Genomic DNA, 7434 nt, shown 5'->3' on the forward strand with positions numbered 1-7434 from the left:
ACCTCCGCCTCCTGAGTTCAAGCGATTCTCCTGCCTCAGTCTCCCAAGTAGCTGAGATTATAGGCATGTACCACCATACTTGGCTAATTTTTGAATTTTTAGCAGAGATGGGGGTTTCATCATGTTTCATCATGTTGGTCAAGCTGGTCTCGAACTCCTGACCTCAAATTATCCGCCTGCCTCAGCCTCCCAAAGTGCTGGAATTACAGGTGTGAGCCACCATGCCAGGCCTATTTATTTATTTATTTATTTATGAGATGGAGTTTCGTTCTGTCACCCAGGCTGGAGTGCAATGGCGCAATCTTGGCTCACTGCAACCTCCGCCTCCCAGGTTCAAGCAATTCTCCTGCCCCAGTCTCCCAAGTAGCTGGGATTACAGGTGCCTGCCACTATGCCTGGCTAATTTTTTTGTAGTTTTTAGTGGAGACGGGTTTCACCATGTTGGCCAGGCTGGTCTCAAAGTCCTGAACTCAGGTGATCCACCTGCCTTGGCCTCTCAAGTGCTGGGATTACAGGCATGAGCCACCATGCCTGGCCAGGCCTATTTATTTTTATTTTCAATTTTTTTTAAGGCTAGTCAAATAAAGCAGTGGGAGTGGAGAAGGAGCAAATAAACCTGTAACTGGTTGTGATCAATTAGTTGTAAACACCACTGCACTCAGACCAACCTAAAGAAATGAATTTCTAATGGTGAAATTTCAGGCTTAGGCAGTAGTAGCCTTGGGAATCTGGAAGTGTTTGTGTTGCACAACTTCTGTCACAAATTTCCCTGCCTTAATGTATGCTCAGTCCAGATCCTTATGTTGACTGGGTAAAGCTCCCAGCAGGTCAGGGTGTTAGTTCTCAAAGTCATTCTTCTATTAAAAAAAAAAAAAAAAAAAAAAAGCCAGGCATGGTGGCTCACGCCTGTAATCTCAGCACTTTGGGAGGCAGAGGCAGGTGGATCACCTGAGGTCAGGAGTTGGAGACCAGCTTGGCCAACATGGTGAAATCCTGTCTCTACTAAAATACAAACATTAGGCGGGGTGAGTCGTCATCCGACTTCTGGCCGTGAGATGTTTCGGGAGCTGGGGTCTCTCTGCCGCAGACATGACGAAGGGCCTTGTTTTAGGAATCTGTTCCAAAGAAAAAGAAGATGGTGTGCCACTGTTCACAAGTGCAGGAGAGAATTTTGATAAATTGATAGCTGGAAAGCTGAGAGGAACTTTGAACATATCTGGACCACCTCTGAAGGCAGGCAAGACTTGAACCTTTTGCAGGCAAGACTTGAACCTTTTATGGTCTGCATCAGGACTTCCCCAGCGTGGTGCTAGTTGGCCTCAGCATAAAGGCAGTCAGAATCGACAAACAGGAAAACTGGCGTGAAGGCAAAAAAAACATCAGAGCTGCTCTTGCAGCGGGATGCAGGCAGATTCAAGACCTGGAGCTCTCTTCCGTGGAGGTGGATCCCTGTGGAGACGCTCCAGCTGCTGAGGAGGGAGCGGTGCTTGGTCTCTATGAATACGATGACCTAAAGCAAAAGAAGAAGGTGGTCATGTCGGTGAAGCTCTATGGAAGTGGGGCTCAGGAGGCAGAAAGGAGTCCTGTTTGCTTGTGGGCAGAACTTGGCACGCCACTTGATGGAGACACAAGCCAACGAGATGATGCCAACCAGATTTGCTGAAATTATTGAGAAGAATCTCAAAAGTGCTAATAGTAAAACTGAGGTTCATATCAGACGCAGGTCTTGGATTGAGGAACAGGCAATGGGATCATTCCTCAGTGTGGCCAAAGGATCTGACGAGCCCCCAGTCTTCTTGGAAATTCACTACAAAGGCAGCCCCAATGCAAACGAACCACCCCTGGTGTTTGTTGGGAAAGGAATTACTTTTGATAGTGGTGGTATCTCCACCAAGGCTTCTGCAAATATGGACCTCATGAGGGCTGACATGGGAGGCGCTGCAACTATATGCTCAGGCATTGTGTCTGCTGCAAAGCTCAATTTACCCATTAATATTACAGGTCTGGCCCCTCTTTGTGAAAAATATGCCTAGCAGCAAGGTCAACAAGCTGGGGGATGTTGCTAGAGCCAGGGACGGGAAGACTATCCAGGTTGATAACACTGATGCTGAGGGGAGGCCCATACTGGCTGATGCGCTCTGTTACGTGCACACGTTTAACCCGAAGATCATCCTTAATGCCACCACCTCAACATTACGGTGTAGCTTTGGGGTCAGGTGCCACTGGGGTCTTTACCAATTTATCCTGGCTCTGGAACAAGCTCTTTGAGGCCAGCATTGAAACAGGGGACTGCATCTGGAGGATGCCTCTCTTCAAACATTATATAAGACAGATTGTAGATTGCCAGCTGGCGGATGTTAACAACATTGGAAAATATAGATCTGCGGGGGCATGTACAGCTGCGGCATTCCTGAAAGAATTCGTGACTCATCCTAAGTGGGCACATTTAGACACAGCAGGCATGATGACCAACAAAGATGAGGTTCCCTATCTACGGAAAGGCATGACCGGGAGGCCCACAGAACTCTCACAGATTTCTTACTTCGTTTCAGTCAAGACAATGCTTAGTTCAGATACTCAAAAATGTCTTCACTCTGTCTTAAATTGGACAGTTGAACTTAAAAGATTTTTGAATGAATGGGTGAAAATCTTTTAAAGGAGACAAAGGATGGTATTTAAAAATGTAGAACACAATGAAATTTTTTTTTTTTTTTTTTTTTTTTTTTTGAGACGGAGTCTTGCTCTGTCGCCCGGGCTGGAGTGCAGTGGCCGGATCTCAGCTCACTGCAAGCTCCGCCTCCCGGGTTTACGCCATTCTCCTGCCTCAGCCTCCCGAATAGCTGGGACTACAGGCGCCCGCCACCTCGCCCGGCTAGTTTTTTGTATTTTTTTAGTAGAGACGGGGTTTTACCGTGTTAGCCAGGATGGTCTCGATCTCCTGACCTCGTGATCCGCCCGCCTCGGCCTCCCAGAGTGCTGGGATTACAGGCTTGAGCCACTGCGCCCAGCCCACAATGAAATTTTTATGCCTTGATTTTTTTTTTTTCATTTTACACAAAGATTTATGTTTTTTTTTTTTTTTTTTTTTTTTTTTTTTTGAGATGGAGTCTTGCTCTGTCGCCCAGGCTGGAGTGCAGTGGCGCCATCTTGGCTCACTGCAACCTCCACCTCCTAGGTTCAAGTGATTCTCCTCACTCAGCCTCCTGCATAGCTGGGACTACAGACGCCCACCACCATGCCCGGCTGATTTTTGCATTTTTAGTAGGGACGGGGTTTCACCGTATTGGCCAGGCTGGTCTCAAACTCCTGACCTTGTGATCCACCCGCCTCGACCTCCCAAAGTGCTGGGATTACAGGTGTGAGCCACCACGCCCAGCCAGTATGTTTTTAATTGAGAAGCAAAATTGTACTTCAGATTTGTGATGCTAGGAACATGAGCAAACTGAAAATTACTATGCAATTGTCAGAAACAAGAAATCCAACTTTTTGTGGAAAAAAAAAAAATACAAGCATTAGCTGGGCACGGTGGCGCATGCCTGCAATCCCAGCTACTTGGGAGGCTGAGGCAGAAGAATTGCTTGAACCTGGAAGGCGCAGACTACAGTGAGCTGAGATTGCGCCACTGCTGACTTGGTCTCAAAAAACAAAACAAAACAGAAAAACAAAATGAAAACAAAAAGCCAAGGCTGCTTCTGCTCAATAATGTTCTATCTTTGTTCCGCCTCTTCTCTGGGGTCTCACTTCTTGGGAGCCTGTGTGGAGGTGAATTCCTCTGAAAGCTGACTGCCCCTATTTGGGACTCCCCAGTCTCTTTCTGAGAAATGGTGACATTGTTCCAGCACTTCCTCTCCCTTCCTAGGCAGCTCCTGCAGCCACCACTGAGCCTTCCTCACATCCTCCTTCTTCAGGTTTGGGCTTTCCACCTTTCACCATTCCCCTACCCCATGCTGCTCCACCGCAGTCTGGGGAGGGGGCTGGTCTGGGCGCTCTTGTTCCCCATGCTGAGCCTCCCTCCATCCCTATGCTGCCTGCTTCCTGGGAACATGCTTGGGCAGCAGGCTGTGGCTCTGATTGGCTTTCTGACCGTCAGGAACATGTCCCAACATGTTGAGCTCTGGCATAGAAGAGGCTGGTGGCTATTTTGTCCTTGGACTGCCTGTTTTCAGGTGAGGAAGGGGATGGTAGGAGACAGGAGACCTCTAGAGACCCCAGGTAGACCTTGGCCTGTTACTCTGAATAGGGTGTGTGATCTGCTGGCCGATCCTTGGGACAGGGCTGGGATCTGGTGCATGTGTGCTTGTGTGAATGTGTGCTGGGAGTCAGATTTTGTGTGTGACTTCTAACAACCTGCTCCCTTGCCTTCCTCAGGGCAGAGGTCCTCCCTTAGAGTGTGTCTGTGTACACATTCAAGTGCATGGTTGCAAACTTTTTTTTAAAGCACTGAATAGTACTAGACACTTAGTAGGTACTTAAGAAATATTGAATGTGGTGGTGGTGGTGAGCTAGAAATTATAAAAAATATTATTTCCCAAAAACAACAACAAAAAGAATTATTTCATTGTGAAGCTCAGTACCACAAAACTGTAAATAATTCATTACAAGCCTTTATTAAAAAAAAATTTTTCCCCCAAAGTAAACAGACAATGTCTAGTCTATTTGAAATGCCTGAAAGCAGAGGGGCTTCAAGGCAGTGGGAGGAGATGCCTGTCCTCTGCTGGACATTTGACAACCCACCCTTTGGATGGTTTGGATGTATAGGAGGGAAGGTGCAGACAGCAGTGGGGCTTAGAGTAGGGTCCTGAGGCTGTGCTGTGGCCTTTCTGGGGTTTAGCCACAATCCTGGCCTGACTCTAGGACCAGGCAGGCCGAGGGGGTCTGCTGCTGTGTCCTCCCACCCCTACGGGCTCCCATCCCCACAGCAAAGGAGAAAGAAGCCTGTCCTCCCCGAGGTCAGCTGCATTAAAGGAAGAAGACTGGGCATGTCTGGGCAGAGATTTCCAGACTCTGAGCAGCCTGAGATGTAATTGTAGCTGCTCCAAGCCTGGGTTCTGTTTTTTAGTGGGATTTCTGTTCAGATGAACAATCCATCCTCTGCAATTTTTTAAAAGCAAAACTGCAAATGTTTCAGGCTCAGAAAGGAGGCAAAGGTGAAGTCCAAGGGAGGGCAGGGGTGTGCGGTAGATGGGAGCGGATAGACTTGTCATTCATCTCTGTGTCTGTCAGAAGCACCAGTAGACACTTCCAGAATTGTCCTTTATTTATGTCATCTCCATAAACCATCTGCAAATGAGGGTTATTTGGCATTTTTGTCATTCTGGAGCCACAGAAATAAAGGATGACAAGCAGAGAGTCCTGGGCAGGAGGCAAAAGGCCTGTGTTCCAACTATAGTCATTTCTTTGCTGCATGATCGGAGTTAGGTCACTAGACTTCTCTGAGCCCCAGTTTCCCCAGAAGTGTACAGGGGCTATGTGGGGAGTATTCAGGAGACAGACAACTCACTGGTCAAACCCTCCCCTTCCTGGCCGACAAAGCTGCTGCAACCACAGGGGTTTCGTCTGTTGAGGTGAGTGTAGGGTGTACAGAGATTGGTTCAATGTCCAATTATTCAGTTTCCCTGGAGATCAGGTTGCCCTTTTCTGGTAGTGTCTCCAATTCTCTCCTTCCTGGAAGCATGTGACAATCAACAACTTTGTATACTTAAGTTCAGTGGACCTCAATTTCCTCATCTGTGAAATAAACGGGACTGGAAAAGCATTCCGGCCTCAAGATGCTTTGTTGGGGTGTCTAGGTGCTCCAGATGCTTCTGGGAGAGGTGACCTAGTGAGGGATCAGTGGGAATAGAGGTGATATTATAGAACTTTTCTGGAAATTGCAGAGAGGTGCATAGTTTTTATTATTTATAAATTTTTATTTATTAATGTCTTCCTCCTGATCTTTTCAGCTGCATTGGGTAAATCCTTGCCTGCCAGGTCGGACTCCCCGACCCCCAGAGTGGGTCAACGGTGGGCCAGAAAGGGGGCTCATTCTAACAGTGCTGTGTCCTCCTGGGGAGTGCCAACTCATTCTCCAAGTAAAAAAAGCCAGATTTGTGGCTCACTTCGTGGGGAAATATGTCCAGCGCATTAACGCAGGCGAGGGACTGGGGGAGGAGGGAAGTGCCCTCCTGCAGCACGCGAGGTTCCGGACCGGCTGGCCTGCTGGAACTCGGCCAGGCTCAGCTGGCTCGGCGCTGGGCAGCCAGGAGCCTGGGCCCCGGGGAGGGCGGTCCCGGGCGGCGCGGTGGGCCGAGCGCGGGTCCCGCCTCCTTGAGGCGGTCCCGGGCGGGGCGGTGGTATATCAGGGCCGCGCTGAGCTGCGCCAGCTGAGGTGTAAGCAGCTGCCGAAGTCAGTTCCTTGTGGGGCCAGAGCTGGGCGCGGATTCGCCGAGGCACCGAGGCACTCAGAGGAGGTGAGAGAGCGGCGGCAGACAACAGGGGACCCCGGGCCGGCGGCCCAGAGCCGAGCGGAGCGTGCCCGCGTGTGTCCGTGCGTGTCCGCGAGGATGCGTGTTCGCGGGTGTGCGCTGCGTTCACAGGTGTTTCTGTGGCAGGTGAATGACGGGCGTGGGTCGGTGCGCGCTCGGCTTGCGCACACGGTATCTGTAAGTGCGCGGGTGACGGGGGTCGGGATGTGCCGGAGACCCCGGGCAGAGAGCGGGATTACCAGTACAGGGATCCCCGGTCACGCTCCCCGCCCCTGGAAACCCAGCTGGGGCGAGGGAGGGCGTGGACCGGACCGCTCTGAGAGCTCGCCTTTGGCTGCGGTTGGCTGCAGGCCCCAGGCGCAGTTTGCTCGCGGCCTGGGGATGAAGTCCGTGTCCCTGGAGGGGCCCAGGAGGGGCGAGGAAAGCGGAGTGGAGTAAATTCGTAGGATCGGTCCTAGGCGGCTCTCGGATCCAACTGGCGCCGCCCTGGCCCAGGTCCCAGGTTCAGGTCCTCTACGCCACTGTGTCCACCACCTTGCTGGGCACTGAGGTCAGCGCGGGCTGTTTCCCGGCCCTTGGGAATGTGCCAGGACACGTCCCCTAAGGACAAGCGAGGAGGTGACTCATTGTGACAAGGAGACCCCAGGGAACGGACTGTATGAGGTCAGAACCCCGCCCGGGAAGGGGTACAGTGGGACTCCCGAAGCCCTCTCCCCTGCCCCGCCGCAGTCTTCGTCCTCCCATCGGCACAGTGACCTATTTGGCTGGAACAGCTTGTTCCCAGGGAAGCAGGGCACCGGAGGTCCAGGACACCGCGTCGGGTCCCCGCTTCGCGGCGCGCCCTAGGGTTCGGGGAGTCACGACTCTGCCCTGGGCGGGCTCCAACCAGCCTGTCAGTCGGGGAATGGCAAGGGTCTCCTCTAACTCTTTCCCACCGCGGCCGGGAGAATCACGGCCCAGCCTGCCCTCG

The 7434-nt window shown here is 51.3% G+C and overlaps 1 protein-coding gene and 1 pseudogene across 2 annotated transcripts in view; both read left to right on the forward strand.

Moving 5' to 3' along the window:
- Positions 1 to 919: 919 nt before the first annotated feature.
- Positions 920 to 2710, forward strand: LOC103221584 (cytosol aminopeptidase pseudogene; annotated as a pseudogene).
- A 3631-nt stretch (positions 2711 to 6341) lies between these two features.
- The window catches only part of CDKN1A (cyclin dependent kinase inhibitor 1A), an 8650-nt gene continuing 7557 nt past the window's right edge, over positions 6342 to 7434 (forward strand). The window contains exon 1 of one of the 2 annotated variants that reach the window (XM_007972779.3): positions 6342 to 6449. The gene's annotated coding sequence lies outside the window, so the exon portion shown is untranslated. Of the gene's footprint in view, positions 6591 to 7434 lie in introns of both variants that reach the window. The other variant, XM_007972780.3, reaches the window with a different exon arrangement.

This window comes from Chlorocebus sabaeus, chromosome 17 (genome assembly GCF_047675955.1).
Source record: "Chlorocebus sabaeus isolate Y175 chromosome 17, mChlSab1.0.hap1, whole genome shotgun sequence".
Classification (NCBI taxonomy): domain Eukaryota; kingdom Metazoa; phylum Chordata; class Mammalia; order Primates; family Cercopithecidae; genus Chlorocebus; species Chlorocebus sabaeus.